We start from the raw sequence: 18,068 nt of genomic DNA on the forward strand, positions 1-18,068 counted from the left end.
GCTGGCCAGGGGTCTCCCGCCACCAGTCGGGCAGTGCCCCTGGCACCATGCCAAGGCCCTGACTTAGGGCTCCCTAGTTCCAGGGTGAGAAAACCCCCCCAGAAATCTGCTGCGCCTGCTGAGCTCTCTCCCCGGCACGTTAAAATTCAGAGGCTGCAGAATTCATGTTACACGAGCAGCTGTTTCCAGGTTAAACAACATTATCTGGTGACTGTGAAATCAAACGTGTGTGTGAGTGTGTGTGAGTGTGTCTGTGTGAGTGTGTGTTTGTGAGTGTGTATGAGTGTGTCAGTGTGTGAGTGTGTGTCTCTGAGTGTGTGTGTACCTGTGTGTGTGTCTGTGAGTGTGTGAGTGTGCGTGTGTGTGAGTGTGTGTGTCTGTGAGTGTGAGTGTGTGTATGAGTGTGTTTGTGAGTGTGTATGAGTGTGTCAGTGTGTGAGTGTGTGTGAGTGTGAGTGAGTGTGTGAGTGAGTGTGTGTGTGTGAGTGTGTGAGTGTGAGTGAGTGTGTGTCTGTGAGAGTGTGAGTTGTGTGAATGTGTGTGTGAGTGAGTGTGTGGGGGAGTGTGTCTGTGAGTGTGTGTCTGTGTGTGTCTGTGAGTGTGTCTGTGTGAGTGTGTGTGTCTGTGAGTGTGTGTCAGTGTGTGAGTGTGTGTGAGTGTGAGTGAGTGTTTGTGTGTGTCAGTGTGTGAATGTGTGTGAGTGTGTGTCTGTGAGTGTGTCTGTGTGAGTGTGTGTGTCTGTGAGTGTGTGTCAGTGTGTGAGTGTGTGTGAGTGTGAGTGAGTGTTTGTGTGTGTCAGTGTGTGAATGTGTGTGAGTGTGTGTCTGTGAGTGTGTGTGAGTGTGTCTGTGAGTGTGTGTCTGTGAGTGTGTTTGAGTGTGTGTGTCTGTGAGTGTGTGTGTGAGTGTGAGTGTGTGTGTGTCTATGAGTGTGTCTGTGAGTGTGTCTGTGTGTGTGAGTGTGAGTGAGTGTGTGTCTGTGAGAGTGTGAGTTGTGTGAATGTGTGTGTGAGTGAGTGTGTGGGGGAGTGTCTGTGAGTGTGTGTCTGTGTGTGTCTGTGTGAGTGTGTGTGTCTGTGAGTGTGTCTGTGAGTGTGTGTGAGTGTGTGTGTGTCTGTGAGTGTGTGTGAGTCTGTGAGTGTGTGTCTGTGAGTGTGTGTGTCTGTGAGTGTGTGTCTGTGAGTGTGTGTGTGTGTCTATGTGTGTGAGTGTGTGTGAGTGTGTGTGTCTGTGTGAGTGTGTGTCTGTGAGTGTGTGTCTGTGTGTGTGTGTCTGTGAGTGTGTGTGTGTGTCTGTGAGTGTGTGTGAGTGTGTGGAGTGTCTGGGGGAGGAGCCATGTTACATGCAGCTTATCAGACGACTGACGCCCCCCTTGGACAGCGGGGAGTGGAATCTGCCCCTTAGTTTCCCTCGTCCAGGCTGGTGAACCCGTGCAGAATCCCTCTCTCCGCCCGAGCTCGAGCATCGGTCCCGTTCCAGAGGCCCTGCCGTGACGGTGCCGTCCGGGAAGCCCAGCCCGGGAGCTCGGGGACAGCCGAGGCCGCTCACACTTCGGACTGTGGGGAGGGGTCGCGAGCCCCTTCCTCCTGGAGGGAGCCCCGCTCAGGGCTCATGTGGACCAGTCTCAGTCCTAAGGGAGCCTGACCTTTAGCTCTTCAGCATCCCCCCCACCCCAGGGAAAAGCCTTTCGGTCTGGTCTGACCCTTGGCGAGCACCTTCTCCCAGAGTTAACGGTCCAGAAGAGCGGCGGTCAGCCGCAGGCGGACAAGCCTGCTGAGGCGACTCTGCTCGGAAGGCCTTGGCGTCGTCCTGGACGCCTCCGGGCTCCCTCTGCCCTACGGAGATGAGCCCGCGCGGTCACGGAGCCCAGACGTGTCTGTCTGGGGTTTCTTAGCAAAGGCCCTGGAGCGTCTGCCATTGCTTTCTGCAGCTCATTTTACGGATGAGGAAACTGAGGCAAAGAGGGAGAAGTGACGGCTCAGCTAGCGAATTTTCAAAGCCAGATTTGAATTCGGGAAGAGGAGCCTTTTCCCTTCTTTTCTCCAATTCTCTCCCTTCCCCCTCTTCCCAGTCCCCGGTACAATCAGGCTGGGTTGTACTTGGGCATTTCCATAGGAGTCATTCTGCGCAAGCAGCCTCCGGCCCAAAGGGAATGAAAGAAAGAAAATGAAAAGCGGCCGTTTTAGTCTGCGTTCAGTCTCCGGAGGCGGAGCTCGCGCCGGCGTCCTTGGGGGTCGCCGCACTGCTCAGAAGGCCCGAGTCTTCCGTGGTTCTTCACCAGCGGTGCGCTGTCCCTGTGAACGCCTGTTCTGTTCACTTCCCGCTGCCTCCGTTCGCACGGGTCTTTCTCAAATCACCCTGCTTGTCATTTCTTACGGCACGAGAACACGCCGTCGCAAGCGCGCCCAGCTCCTTTAGCGCAGCTGACGGCATTTCTTGGATTTCCAACTCTTACCCAAAGAGCTGGGGAATATTTTTGTGCAGAGAGCTCCTCTTGGGGATACAGACCTAGGAACGGCCCCGCTGGGTGGAAGGGTCTGCCCAGGTGGCAGCCCCTCGGGCCCAGTCCCAGACCGCTCTCCACAACGGTTGCATCAGTTCACAACCCCCCGACCATGCGTTGACGTCCCAGTTTCCCCCCTCCCTTCCAACACCCGACATCTTCCCTTTTCTGTCATGTTAACCGCCCTGACAGGTAGGAGGTCAGAGCTGTTTGAATGAGGATTTCTCTGACCAGCAGGGATTTCCAGTCCATATGACAAGAGATAGCTTTGCTTTCTTTGCCTGAAAACCGTCTGTTCGTATCCTTTGACTTTTGTCCATTGGAAAATGGCCTGTATGTTTACCGTAGACTCAGTTCTCTGTGCATTTGAGAAGTTAGGCCTTTTTAACTCCAGGCCGGGCCGTCTGCCCGCCGCTAGGTGTAGGACAGCTATTTGTTTTCTCCACACAAAGGGAATTCTTAAACCCAAAAGTCTCATAAACATGCACCGCAATGTCTTAAACTAGGAAAGAGTCGCCCACAGCTCCTCCTGTGTTCTCCCAGGAGCCTGAGGCTTGAACCTCAAACGAGGGAGCGTGATTCTCAGGCTGCTTGAGAGCCCTCTTCTTCGCCCCAGTTCTGAGCTCTCTGAGTAAGTCCTTCCAGGCTTATTGTCTTCTGGCCACCCGGAGCACAATTTGGGGCCATGCTCCCATGGCCGCTCCATTTTCCAAGAGGAGCAGCCGTAGAGGGCTTTGCCTGCTGAGCCCATTGGTTGGAGACTCCGAGGCCCGTCTCTCACAAACTCTGGTAACTCGCTTTCTCAGAGATGGAAACATTAAGTGGGGGAGGCAGAGGGGCCTTGCAATCTGGTCCGGGCTTACTGAGGGCTGGGAGTAGCCCCAAATCTGGGGATAGGAGGAAGAGGAGGAGGAGGAGGAGGAAGAGAAGAAGGAAGGTGAGGAGGAGGAGGAAGAGAGGACAGACTCTTAGCCTGGTCCCAGGAGGCCCCCAGGAAAAGCAGATGGCGGGAGGAGGGCAGTCCTGAGCGCATCCCCCTTCCGGGCTTAGTGGCCAGTCCCTTTGGTAAGGCAGCTCCCTCTCCTTGTTGCTCTTGTGGACCCACCCCCTCACACCTCAGTCCTGGGAGCGTGTCCCCAGCAGCAGTGAAGGGGACTCAGCCCCTTCCGCGCAGGCCCCACGCCATGCTCCCCCAGGGCAGATGGAGCTGGAGAGGAGAAGAGCAGACAGGACGGCCCCCTCCCCAAACCCCCATCGCACCGGCCTGCGGGCGGCTTCAGAGGGCTTCGTCCCCAGCCACTCAGGTGAGCCGGAGCCGACGGGGAATTCCCATCGCACCCTTTGGCCGGGGAGAAGGCTCGGACAGCATTCTGACCGTTGTGGCCCTCTCACAAATGGGCTAGGCCTTCGCCACAACCAGCTGACCACGTAGTATACAAATCAGCGGTGCCGCCGGTGACCCCGCTCCCTGGCAGGTCCTGGGCCTTTCCGCTTCTGTAGTCACGGGGCGGGCTCTGGCCATCCAAAGAACCCGATTTGTTAAGAGTCTGACAGGTTCGGAAAGATTCTTCTGCCGCCACAAAGGGACGTTTGGAGGGGAACCTCGATTGGGCTTTTGGTGCAAAGGAACGGTGCAGTCTGGGAGCAAACCCCCCTCGGGAGACCTTGGCTTAGTGTCCAGCCGTTCCACTGACAGCTGATCCAGCCAGGGCAGAAGCAGGGGCCACAACTCCAGGCAGGAGCGGGGGAAGCCACGAGTGCAAACTCCCACGTCTCTGGCTGTAAGCTGGCGCTCTGCCATCCTGGGGCTGGAGGAAAGGACTGGCTCGTGGCCTATGCCGGGCACAAAGGGCAGGGCCAGGCCACTGAAGATCGGGCTTTTAAAGGATCCGCGTCCTGCTGGCTGCCCCTGAGACCGAAGAGGAGTTAGCTCCGGACAGATCCTCTGCCTGCGCTTGGTACCGGAGCACTTTGTGTGCTGGGCGCAGGTGGATATAAATAGCCAGAAAGCTCATCCTGCCAATCACAGCTGTCCTTGAGGAATGGCCCAGGAAGAACCTAGCTAGAGCTGAGGCTCCTCGACACGGACCCGGGAAGGCCAGTGTTCCAGCATTTAATTAAGGAATGATCCCTGTCCTGGGCACCGGCCCAACGCCGTCATTACACATCGCCATCACGGAGCCTGTGGACGTGGCAGGGCCTGGGAGCTGAGCCTGGGGGAGGCGGAGGCAGAGAAAGAGGAACGAGAGACCGAGGGAGGCCCAAAGAGGGACGGAGGGAGGAGATGGGGGAGGCAGAGAAAGAGAGGAACGAGAGACCGAGGGAGGCCCAAAGAGGGACGGAGGGAGGAGATGGGGGAGGCGGAGGCAGAGAAAGAGAGGAACGAGAGACCGAGGGAGGCCCAAAGAGGGACGGAGGGAGGAGATGGGGGAGGCAGAGAAAGAGAGGAACGAGAGACCGAGGGAGGCCCAAAGAGGGACGGAGGGAGGAGATGGGGGAGGCAGAGAAAGAGGAACGAGAGACCGAGGGAGGCCCAAAGAGGGACAGAGGGAGGAGATGGGGGAGGCGGAGAAAGAGGAACGAGAGACCGAGGGAGGCCCAAAGAGGGACGGAGAGAGGAGATGGGGGAGGCGGAGGCAGAGAAAGAGAGGAACGAGAGACCGAGGGAGGCCCAAAGAGGGACAGAGGGAGGAGATGGGGGAGGCGGAGGCAGAGAAAGAGAGACCGAGGGAGGCCCAAAGAGGGACGGAGGGAGGAGATGGGGGAGGCAGAGAAAGAGAGGAACGAGAGACCGAGGGAGGCCCAAAGAGGGACGGAGAGAGGAGATGGGGGAGGCAGAGAAAGAGGAACGAGAGACCGAGGGAGGCCCAAAGAGGACGGAGGGAGGAGATGGGGGAGGCAGAGAAAGAGAGGAACGAGAGACCGAGGGAGGCCCAAAGAGGGACGGAGAGAGGAGATGGGGGAGGCAGAGAAAGAGAGGAACGAGAGACCGAGGGAGGCCCAAAGAGGGACGGAGAGAGGAGATGGGGGAGGCAGAGAAAGAGGAACGAGAGACCGAGGGAGGCCCAAAGAGGGACGGAGGGAGGAGATGAGGGAGGCAGAGAAAGAGGAACGAGAGACCGAGGGAGGCCCAAAGAGGGACGGAGAGAGGAGATGGGGGAGGCAGAGAAAGAGGAACGAGAGACCGAGGGAGGCCCAAAGAGGGACGGAGGGAGGAGATGAGGGAGGCAGAGAAAGAGGAACGAGAGACCGAGGGAGGCCCAAAGAGGGACGGAGGGAGGAGATGGGGGAGGCAGAGAAAGAGGAACGAGAGACCGAGGGAGGCCCAAAGAGGACGGAGGGAGGAGATGGGGGAGGCAGAGAAAGAGAGGAACGAGAGACCGAGGGAGGCCCAAAGAGGGACGGAGAGAGGAGATGGGGGAGGCAGAGAAAGAGAGGAACGAGAGACCGAGGGAGGCCCAAAGAGGGACGGAGAGAGGAGATGAGGGAGGCAGAGAAAGAGGAACGAGAGACCGAGGGAGGCCCAAAGAGGGACGGAGGGAGGAGATGGGGGAGGCAGAGAAAGAGGAACGAGAGACCGAGGGAGGCCCAAAGAGGGACGGAGGGAGGAGATGGGGGAGGCAGAGAAAGAGAGAGCCTCTGTTGGGCTGTGGGAACTGTGCTAATCGGAGGCTGTCGGTCAATAAATTGAAGGCTCTGGGGACCCAGCTGGTACTTTTCTTATTGCCGTCCACCCGAGGCCACGGCTTTGCAAGGGAAACAATGGCGTGGGAGGTGGATGTCTTAGAGGATGCTCAATTATGGCAGGAATTAGATGTCTGGAAGTATCAGAAGGGCAGGCTCCCGGCCACGGAGCCAATGTACCTTGCAAAGGTTATCCTGCCCTCCCGGAAGGTAGCAAATGCAATTAAGATTTAGGCTCCCAAAAGGTAAATGTGAAAGAGAAAACTGCCCAGCGGGGCCAAAGGCCAGTATCTACAATGCAGGAAGAAGAAGAGAATGTGTCAAGATGCTCCAATATTTCCAGGAGAAAGTGCGAGAAAAGAGTCCACCCTGCAGCGGGAGTGGGTCACAGGAGAGACAGCCGCCCTCGGGGCAGGGGCCAGCCTCGCCTGGGAGTCGTGTCCAGAGGAGTCTGGGCCTGGCGAAAGCCCGTGCAGGTTCCACAGGGCGCGCCAGAGGCAGCCCCCGCTTTTGTAGGAAGAAGAGACAAGCTACAAATTGGGACTAGACTTAAGAAGTCATGAGGAAATGTCAATGATGCACGGTCACCTTAAAGCTCTACTGTACGGGGTGCTTTCAGGAGCCTGTTGTTAAGCACTTGAAGGTCTCCAGTCATGGGGGTGGGAAACAGGGGAGGAACAGTCCACTCTGGAGCTCCCGAAGCTCTGACTCCTCCAGCACAGGGAAGACTCTTTGCCGAGGGGCTGCTCTCGGGGTCAGCTTGGGGGTTTGACCTCAGGGGAGGTGCCCAGGACCCCCTGGACATGAAAGCCGTTTCTTCTCCATCCTCTATGTGCCCAAGAGTATCAAAGAACAAAAATGTGTTCCCAGCCCCGGACTAGGATTTTCCAGGGTGGCCCGCCAGGCGAGCCGGGAAGTGTCCGGGAAGGAAGTTCTGAAGTCCTAAGGAAAGGCAGCCCTGACCCCGAGGAACCCTGCGGTGGACAGAGCAAAGCCCAACGCAGGAGCCAGCTGCCCCGGCCGGACCTCGGCGATAAAGGGCGCACCAGAAAGAAGCAGAAGAGAAGGGGAAAGGAGGAAATGCGGGATCTTTACAGGAAAAGAACTCGATTACACAGAGAACTGAGAGAATGGTCGCTTCCCCAGGGCAGAGGAACGCTGGCGCAGGGATGGGGGTCTCCAAAGAAAGGCGGAGGCCTATCTCCATTTGTTCCAGCGCCCAGAAGTGAGTCTGGGGTCCCGGCAGCTGCTCTAGAACGTCGGGGAAGCTCCAGGAAAGAAACGGGGCGGCCTCGCAACAGAATGAGGGCCCTTGAGGACAATTCCAAAGGGAAGCAATGGGACAGTCTGAAAAACAGGAACAGCAAACCCCCGGAATGGCATTTCTGCTGAGCCCGCCTCGGAGACGCTGGCAGGGCGCGGAAGCTCGTCTGTGTGGGGGTGCGCCTCAGCTGCCAGACTCTGGGCCTGCTCCACCTGGCGACTGCCGACGTTCCCTCCCGCGGTCTCCTTCAAAGAGAGATGAGTTTAATCAACGGAGAGGCGGCTTCCAGCAGGAGGCACAAACGCAGAGGCCCCAGGGGCCCACGGACGGGAGATTTATCGGGAACATAAACTTTAAGAACAGTAAGCCGGTCCCAAGAGCAGCGATCAAACAAGGAGGATTTATGTAGAGCTTTTTCTTCTGAGCTTAAATATCCGAAGAGCAGGTTCATACACAGGACAGAAAACAAAGGCAGGTGGCTTATGAAACCACGAATCTCGTTGTGTCGGTGCTGCTTTTCCTACAAAAGACGATCATTTTGCCACGTTACCGACACATTTGCCGTTTAGGCTTGTCCCTGCTACCGCCTGGGACTCTGGGGACCTCTTTTCTGGACACCATTATTGTCCATTCCCCTCTCCTCATCCCCCTCTTCCCAGTTTATAGAAAGGTACAAAAATAAACTCGTAACGAGCCTAGACAAGGGATCCACAGGTCCATCGTCCAGCAATGTCCAAGGACCTGCACCTCTTGTCCATCACTTCTCTCTCAGCCTGTGGGTAACGGCTGTATCCTAAGGTCTTCAGAGAATGGCTGGTCCTTGCATCCATCAGGTCCTGGGTCATTCAGAATGATTTGTCCTTCCGATATTGTCTTTGATTGTCCTCCTGGTTCTGCTCTTTTCCATCTGCATCAGGTCATGGCCTTGCATCAGCTGAAATCATCTCTTTAGTCATTTCTTCTACCACAGCAATATTCCATTACATTCATGGGCTACAATTAGTGGGCCCTCCCCCGATGTCTAAGAGGCAATCTAAGGCGCACCCTACAATATAATTCTCTCCCCCATCCCATTTACTCCCGCCTCAGAAACAAAAGTATATTTTAATCTCGACTACTTTCTCCCCACTCTTACACTCTCTCTCTACCAACCCCCTCCCTCCTAGTTTCCCTATTGAGTTTGAAAAAATTGTCTTGCTCAACACTCATTTGCACATTTCAAATGCTCTCACTTTCTCCCTTCCTCTGCTTATAATCCCTTCTCAGCACCCCATTTGTGAGAAATAGCAAGTTCCATCCTTTCTACCTCCCGACACTTTCATCCCCTTCCCTTCTCTCCTCCACTTTAAATCCTCAGAATAGAATCAATCCACCCAACGACCTCTGGTTTGCTTGTTTAACTTCCTCCATATCCTTTGAAGCCATTTCAGGCTCTGAAGGAAACTGGGGATATTCTCCCCTCATTAAAGCCTCATCCTACAGGTCTTGGCAATGGATCCAATAAATGTACTTTGCTAGGTTTCTCTGGACTCTTGTGTTTATATTTCAGAGTTGCTGTTCATCTCTGATCTTTTCATCAGAAAAGCTTTTCTGTTCTCTTAAAGGCCCATACTCTCCTCTGTGTGATTATATTCACCTTTTTTTAGAGCAAGTGATTCTTGGTGGTACCTTTGTATCTTTTGCCTTTTGGAATACTGTATTTCAACATATCTCATTTTTAGTAGAACTTGCTCGGTCTTGTGGAACCTGGGTTTCCTTGGTGTCTGATCACGTCCTTTCAGACGCTTGTTGAATTGGGACCTCTGGATTTGGGCTCCAACATTCCTGGGGCTCTGCCTCTAGGGGCTCTCTTTGGGAAGGGATTGGTATATTCTTTTTTCCACTTTGTCTTCTGGTTCAGATAGATCTGAGCAGTTTTCATTTTTTTATTTCTTGAAATGTCTAATTTTTCATTCCTTTTTTTGTTTAGTTTCCAACATCTATTTTTGCAAGATTTTATGTTCCAAATTTTTCTTCCTCCTCCCCTTACTTCCACCTCCCCAAGACAGCAAACAATCTGATTTAGGCTTAACATGTACAATTCTAAACACATTTCCATATTTGTCATGTTGTACAAGAAAAATCAGACCATAAGGGAAAAAACCATGATAAGAAACAAACAAACAAATAAACGAAGGTGAAAATGCTATGTTTTGATCGCATTCATTCGTCACAGTTCTCTCTCTGGCTGTGGATGACATTTTCCATCCAAAGTCTCTGGTAATTGTCTTGAATCGCTGCATTGCTAAGAAGAGCCAAGTCCATCGCAATTGATTATCGCACCATCTTGTTACTGCGGACTGGTTCTGCTCCCTTCACCACATCAGTTCCTGTAAGTCTTTCCAGGCTTTTCAGCATGTCTTATGGAATAACAATATTCCACTGCATTCATAGTGGATTCAGCCATTCCCCAACCGATGGGCATCCACTCAACTTCCAGTTCCTTTCAACTATAGAAAGAGCTGCTACAAACATTTTTCGCGCTTTGGGGTCTTTCCCCCTCTTTTATTGTCTCTTTGGAGTACAGACCCAGGAGTGAGACTACTGGATTAAAACACATGCAGTTTTATAGCCCTTTGGGCGTAGTTCCAACTTGTTCTCCAGAGTCCTTGGATCATTTCGCAGCTTCAACAATGCATTAGTGTCCTACTCGTCCGCACCCCTTCCAACATTTATCATTATCTTTCCCTGTCATCTCAGCCAATCTGAGAGGTTTAAGTGCTACCTCAGAGTTGTCTTAATTTACATTTCTCTAATCAATGATGATTCAGAGCACTTCCTCATATGAATATGAACATAATTAATTTCTTCAACTGAAACTTGATTGTTAATATCCTTTGACCATTTGTCAATTGGGAAATGGAAATGTCTATTTTTTAATCATGATTTTTAGAGAATTCAGTGATTCTTAAATCTGCTCTCCTTAATTTGTTTTCTAGGTCAGTGATTTTTGAGATAAGATTTCTTATATTTTCCCTCATTTTTCCATTTTTTAAATTTTGTTCTAATATTTCTTCTTGTTTCATAGTCAGTTTTATTTGCTCTATTCTCATTTTTAAGGGATCTATTTCTTGGGACAGTTTTTCTTTTAAATTATTGATTTTCCTTCCAAGTCTTGCCTCCAGAGCTTTGTTAAAAATCCCTGATTCATTTCTTCTAGGCATTCATGTAGTCTTGCGGAAAACAAGATGGCCACTGGAATCTCTGCTTTGTTATCTGGGGGGAATCTTCATATAATAACTTTATACTGGCAAGTGTTTTCTGTGATTTAGTCGTCTTTCCAGCTTAGTTTCTGAACTGGGTCTTGTGACAAGGCCAGACTTCACTGCCCGCTCTGCTGTTCAGTGAGGTGATGCACCGCTCGGCCTTGACTGTCCAGGAACTGGCTGCTATTGTGCTCTCTGCCATCCTGGGGGTCTATCAACTGCAATAATACATATCGACGACCTTATATATTATGAGTCTAAGGGATGTACTTTTCAGGTTCAAGCTACCTCCTGCTTGCTGTTCTTAAGAGGGAAAAAAGCTCGATAGCCTTGATTCCCTTCCCACCAAATACCAGTTTCACAATGAACACATATAGCCAATAGCAAATAAGCATATTAATCCAGGAGAGAAATCAGAGGCAGTATACATATATACCAGAAAATACAGATTGAAGTGGATCCCCCAGTGGGATAAGGTACCTCAGCTCCACTAAGCAGGAGATCTCACCCAGAGGGAAATTCCCAGAAGGCTTTAGTGTGCCCAGCATGGGCCAGGGGTACAATGGAGACTTCCAACTCTCTCTTGTCAGCTTCTTCCCAGAGTTTTTCTTTCCCTTCAGCAGTGACCTAAAATGGTGCTGCATTTTCTTTTTCCTCTCTCAAAGATGGAAGCCAGGAAACAAGGTGGGACCCAAGAGAACAAGCAGGGGGAAGAGATCGACTCTCTTCTCTCCAGCTTGCCCTTCGTTCTCCATCAGTGAGGACCGAGGCACCAGCGGGCTTTGGGGCTCCAGCTGTTGGCTTTCAGTTTTTGGAATCATGTTGAGCCGCTTTATGTAGCCCCATCTTTGCCGTGCTGGGCTTGGCTTTTGCTGGATCCTTTTCCTGGTGCCTCAGGACTTTTAGGTGATTTTTGAATGGTTCTGCCACAGAAGTTACTATCGTCTTTCACTGGTTTTCTTGGTCATTGTTTGGAAACTTCAGGGTTTTACTGGGGAAGGTAGATGGAGGCTGCCTGAGCAAGGGGAAAACACCTCGCCTAGAAGTTCAAGCCCGTAAGCACTTACTGAGTGCTGACTGTGTGCTATTGCTGCTGACAAGGAGCCTAGGTTTTACTAGAGAATATAATATGTACATATAAAATACACAGAGCTCTGCTATAGACTTACAAGGTCATTGTAATTAGCAGGTGTGGGAAGATTGGAAAGATCAATCATTCAGTCAGTTATTAAGAGGTCGTTAAATGCCAAGTACTGCGCTACGTGCCAGAGACATAAAGAAAAGTCCAAAGTTCTTCCAATAGTGTACAGTCGGTTCTGAGGCTGGTTGTTGGTTCCCAGACGATGGATTTCTTTGGAACAATCTGAGTATGGCGTCAGTGTTGTATTAGCTCATGCATGGGAGGGCTGCTAGGCTGTGAGCCAAGCCGTACCTGCTGTTCTTCACCTATTCTCCCATCTCCCATGCTATGGAGACGCGACCCGTCTCCCCCCCTCGGCATCCGCTCCCTCCCCAGCCCCACCCCTCAGCAGCCCTTGTTTCCTTCAGAACTCGGCTCCAGCACCCATCGTCCTTCCAGCCTCTTCCAGAAGTTAGTCACTTCTGCTCTAAACCGACATTCGAAAAAGCACCACAATAAATAAAACCCCAAGGTTGTGGGGAAAACAGGGCTGGGGGCATGTCCCCGAAGGCCATCTGAAGAGCCAGGATCTCCTGGCACTGTGTTATGCGACTTAAATGACGGAGAAACAGGAATTCTACCGGGAATCCAGGCGCTCTCCAGGACCTGTGGCTGATGGGGGGGGGGTGGGTCTGCGTCAGAAGCTGAAGAGCAAATGTGGCATTTTTCTTTGACAAAAATCTGCTGGTTGCTTGTGAAAGTGGGTGACGGTTACAGCTTTTGACTGATTGTGAAGGAGAGAAAGGAGGGATTTCTGGAATGGGAAGGAACGGTATCACAGCTCGGACGGACCGTTTCTGCGTGAGTTTCTTTCATTGCGTCCAACTCTCCATGACCCCATTTGGAGTTTTCTTGGCAAAAGTCCTGCGGTGGCTTGAAATTTTCTTCTTCAGAGCATTTTACAGCTGAGGGACCTGAGGCAACGGGATGGAGCAGCCTGCCCTGTGTTCCAGGGAGGTCACTTGCCTGAAATTCGGCCAGAAAGGTCAGCAGGAGTCGTGTTTGAAAGAATTTAAAAGGGCAACAGGGATGTTTATACGGTTCTAGAAGCAACAGGAAGTCATGTGAGTTGATTGAGTAGTAAACCAGCCCATAAAGGGGGGGGGGTCTCCTAGCAGCCTCCAGGAGACAAGATCATTGAAGAAGAAAGGGCCTGTGCACTGGGCTTCCTCCTGCAGAAAACAGAATCGAGTTGACATTTCTACAAGAGGTCAAAGGCTTCACAGGTGGAGGCTGTTCGACCCAGAAGCTGGTGCTCTGAAGGAAGAGCAGACTCCGAGCCTGGCTGATTCGTTAGGAGGCTCCCCTTGGGAGTCTGAGGACAAGAGGAGCGGGGTGCTCTCCCCCCAGAAGGAGGGGCCCGCAGCGTCAGGAGACACTCAAAGGCAGGGCTCTCGTTTCCTCTCTGGCATCCCCGGCACCCAGCATGGAGGCGACGGATCGCTGTGTGCTGGCTGACCGGCAGGGCCCGGCCGGACCCTCGGCGCTGCCCTGCCTCCCTTCGGAGCATCCGCTCTGACCTTTCTGAGCCTCCGGCCTCACCCCTGCCCGGTGCGGCCTCACCGCTGCCCAGTCAAGGTTCCAGATTCCCCTGTTCCCATCTCTCCATCTCTCCCACAAAATCACGAAAGCCTTGGCCAGTGCTTTGCTGAAGCTGGGGAAGTGGGATCTACGAGTTCCCAAAGCGGAGTAAGAGAAGCTGGTATGGCTGGGCTGGTCTTTCTGATGAGCCGCCCACGGGCCAGAGCCACTTTGTAGGAAGTAGGCTCGGTCCGTCGCGTGTAGTTTATAGACTGTCCAGCTGCGGAGGGGGCGGGGGCGGGGAATACTCCTGGGGAAGGAGCCTCTTATTTTCCAACGTTGCCCCCAAGGAATGGGCCTGGGATCTCAGGGAGCCGTCCTTTGGGGCGAGGCTGAGTGGCCTGGGAAGCCTTGGGGCGCTTTTCCCAGCGGCACCTTTGGGGTTCAGATGTGAGTGCTGGAACAGCGGCCAAAGCACCCATCGCGGCACAAATGAAGCAATGCTTGTCACCCTCAGTAAGGGCCTGGCACACAGCAGGTGCTCCATAAATGCTTAATTCCTTTTTTCAAGGACCAGTGCCCTTCATAGGAAGAGGGCATTCTAGGTGCAGCCTCCATTAACTTGTCTTTAATGGGAGTTCTTTCCCGGTCCTGCCACATGCGGATTCTCTTCAGCTGGGAACCTTGCTTTGGTTATGGAGGGGGAGGGGCCCCCCAGGAAGCATCTGCACAGAACCGCTCCCGTGCCGCCCCTGTGACAAGAGCTCCGGTGACCGCGCATCCTTTAGCTTCGTTCTAAGCACTCTCACTCTCGTGCTTGTAGCTCCCGGTTCAAATCCAGCCTCAGACCCTTCCTAGCCGGAGTCCGGGCAAGGCCTTTTGCCCCTCCTTACCTCAGTTTCCTCATCTGTAAAGTGAGCGGCGGAAGGCTGGATTGTGGAGTCTGGATGACGCTGGGCCCCCACTTCCCCTGGAAGAAGCGCCCAAGGCCTTTGCCTGGCCGGGCTCTCAGCCCCGAGGAAACTCGGCCTCCTTTGCCCTGCCTCAGTTCCCTCATCTTCCCCTGCCGAGCCTGAGGCTGGGAGCCCAGGAGTCTCCCACGCAAGCACGTTTCACCCGGAGCTCCGGGACCTTCTCTTTCCAGTGGTTTAAAAGTCTGAATCCCAATCTGACGGACGATTTCCGCTGAAAATGAATTAGCGAGTGAACTCGGAGCTGGCATTTCCCCCCAGCCTGGTCCTAGGGGCAATGGTCCAGAATCACCCCGGGGAGAGCAGGACTCTCCGTCAGCGGGGAGGGGTGCTGGGAACTCCTCACTCCCTCTCACACCCCCCCGGCCTGCTCCCAGGAGCCCAGCTCAGCTTCCAAAGTCCCCCTTCTGGCGCCTGCATCACCTTCTTCACCAGTCAGGTTTCTAAAGCGGGGTTGTTAATAAACTCCATTAATAGCTGACATTTATGGCGCTTTAAAATTCATGGGGCACTTTACATACATTATCTCCTTTGATAACGTGAACATGTTGTTTCCTGAATTTGGAAGCCCCGGGAGGAATTGTGATGAGTCTCCTCAAGACTCCAGGTCCAGGCATCCACACCCTGGGGTCTGGGAGCCTCCACATCCTGGGGGTCTGGGAGCGTCCACACCCTGGGGGTCCGGGCGGGTCCACACCCTGGGGGTCCGGGAGCGTCCACACCCTGGGGGTCCGGGCTCGTCCACACCCTGGGGTTCAGGGGCGTCCACACCCTGGGGTTCAGGGGCGTCCACACCCTGGGGTCTGGGAGCGTCCACACTCTGGGGGTCCGGGCGGGTCCACACCCTGGGGTCTGGGAGCCTCCACACCCTGGGGGTCTGGGAGCGTCCACACCCTGGGGGTCCGGGCGGGTCCACACCCTGGGGGTCCGGGAGCGTCCACACCCTGGGGGTCCAGTCTCGTCCACACCCTGGGGTTCAGGGGCGTCCACACCCTGGGGTTCAGGGGCGTCCACACCCTGGGGTCTGGGAGCGTCCACACCCTGGGGGTCTGGGCTCGTCCACACCCTGGGGGTCTGGGCTCGTCCACACCCTGGGGGTCTGGGCTCGTCCACACCCTGGGGTCCGGGTGCATCCACACCCTGGGGGTCCAGGAGCGTCCACACCCTGGGGTCTGGGAGCGTCCACACCCTGGGGGTCCGGGCGCGTCCACACCATGGGGTCTGGGCGCATCCACACCCTGGGGTTCAGGGGCCCTCGTCTTCAACGACCTTCATCATCTCCCAGTTTTGCCCGTCGCCCCTGTGAGCCCAGCTCCGGTGCAGGTCCACTGGGGCGGAAGCCGAGGGGAGCGAGAGGGGACTGACGACAAACCTAATGCCGTTCCAGGGGCCACCAAGTTTGCCCCTCAGAGATCCAGAAGCCCTTCGTGTTAAGGAGCGCGCCCAAGTGTGAAGGGGCAGGCCGCTTCTCCGAGAGCCCCCACAGCTGTGAATCTGACGCGCTGAAGGGAGTGCAAGTCAGCCTTCTCTGACACAGCTGGTGGATTGGGAGTGAGATGAATGGAGGCAGGAGGGCAGAGAGAGGCCAGAGAACCAACTGCTGCTCAGGCTCCTTATGTCATCCACCTCCTCTCCCACAAAGAGGGCCGTCCTGCTGCTCTGAGTTGGCCCTCCAGCAGGCACCAGCGGGGCCCCGTAACGCCCAGTGGGCACCGGCGGGGCCCCGTAACGCCCAGCGGGCCCCGGCGGGGCCCCCGTAACGCCCAGCGGGCACCGGCGGGGCCCCACGTAACTCCCAGCGGGCACCGGCGGGGCCCCGTAACTCCCAGCGGGCACCGGCGGGGCCCCGTAATGCCCAGCGGGCACCGGCGGGGCCCCACGTAACTCCCAGCGGGCACCGGCGGGGCCCCGTAACGCCCAGCGGGCCCCGGCGGGGCCCCCGTAACGCCCAGCGGGCCCCGGCGGGGCCCCCGTAACGCCCAGCGGGCCCCGGCGGGGCCCCACGTAACTCCCAGCGGGCACCGGCGGGGCCCCGTAACTCCCAGCGGGCACCGGCGGGGCCCCGTAACGCCCAGCGGGCACCGGCGGGGCCCCACGTAACTCCCAGCGGGCACCGGCGGGGCCCCGTAACTCCCAGCGGGCACCGGCGGGGCCCCACGTAACTCCCAGCAGGCACTGGCGGGGCCCCATAACGCCCAGCGGGCACCGGCGGGGCCCCACGTAACTCCCAGCGGGCACCGGCGGGGCCCCCGTAACACAATTCCAAGAAGACCGAATGGTCCAATGAAGGGGAACACTATACTGAGCCTGGTCTCCTGCCAGCAGGACCTTCCCCATTTCCTCGGGTCTCCCCTGAGCAGTTAATCATGGAGGAAGGCGGCAAGGGGCTCAGGCCATCTTCTGATAAAAGGCAGACGACGAGGAGCTGGGCCCGGGTCCGCTCGAGCCCCTCTGAACGGGCCCCCAGCACGGCGGGGACAGTGGAGGGTGGCGCTTTGGCTCGGCCCCTTCCACTCCCCGGCTGCGGGCCGAGGCGCTGGCATCTAGGTAGCAAGGGGTCCTGGCCTGGAAGCTGAGCCGGAGAAGCGGGCCAGAGGGCGCGGTGGTTTCTGCCGGTGAAGAACCAGAGCAACGCCACGTCAGCAGGACCTCGGGGCCGAGTCCCTCGGAACCTGGACCGGCCGATGTCTCCCTGCCAGGATCAGGCTCACTCGCGGAGAGCCGGGACCACCCCTCCCCCAGCACCCCACACGGGAACGGCAGGCTCCGGGGAGCAGCAGTGGTGGGGAAGATGGGGGGGCTGGCCTTGGGGCAGGGGGCACCGGACTGCCAGATGCAGCTCCTCCAGACAGACGGTCAGCCTCCCCTTTCATCGGGGCCCCTGGAGGCTCCCCCGTCCCCGTGTGATGCCTCTGGAGTTACCCAGCAGGGAGAGGCTGCCTGGGAGCTGGCAGCCACCCCCTGGGGCTCCAGAGCCCTGGGATGATTGTGCAGGCAGCTCGGGGATCCCCCCGGGAGGCTTCCGATGCCCTTCTCCAGCCCCGGGCCCTCTGTTCCCAGACTCCTGCACCCCCTCTGCTGTCCCCTCCAGCAAGCTTCCGCTTTGACCCCCTCTCCTGGCCCCTGCACACGGAAGAGCTGATAGACAAAGGAGAAACGAGGTTATCGGCTCGGCAGCTGCAGCCATCTTCCAAGGGGCCTGGCCAGTGCGGGGGGCGGAGGCGGACTCTCCCGGTGCCCCCAGCCCTGCCGCTCTGTCCCTCGGGATTTCCCTTCAAGATCGTTCTCCTAGCGGCGTCTCATCCTGGAGCATCCTGCAGAGTGGGAGGGAGCTGCTCTCCCCAAGGCTGTCCTCCCGCAAGACCCGCCCCTCCTGCCTTCGGGAGGGCCTTCAGGAGCCGCCATTTTGCCACAGGGCCTCCCCGGACTCTGGACAACTTCTGCCTCTTGCTCTCCCGCCTCCCTCCTTTTCTCTGTGGTCTTCTCTCCGTGGAGCGCAATCTCCTCGGGTCTGGGGCCGAGCAGAGCCCGAGTGCTCCATGGACGCCTTTCCTTCCCTCCACAACCCCCTGGCGAGATGCTCGGCCTCTGGGGGAGACTTCCAAAGACACGTGGGCCAAGGAGAGGAAGGGGCCGCCCACGGCCCGGCCAGACCCAGCACCTGCGCTCTTTCCCCTCCCTTGTGTCTGAGCACAGAACGG

General features: G+C 55.9%; 1 protein-coding gene across 3 annotated transcripts in view; it reads left to right on the top strand.

The window, feature by feature from the left end:
• The window catches only part of ADGRA1 (adhesion G protein-coupled receptor A1), a 223,240-nt gene that overhangs the window by 83,400 nt on the left and 121,772 nt on the right, over positions 1 to 18,068 (top strand). The gene's annotated exons all lie outside the window — the stretch shown is intronic.

The sequence above is a fragment of the Sminthopsis crassicaudata genome, chromosome 2 (assembly GCF_048593235.1).
Source record: "Sminthopsis crassicaudata isolate SCR6 chromosome 2, ASM4859323v1, whole genome shotgun sequence".
Classification (NCBI taxonomy): Eukaryota; Metazoa; Chordata; class Mammalia; order Dasyuromorphia; family Dasyuridae; genus Sminthopsis; species Sminthopsis crassicaudata.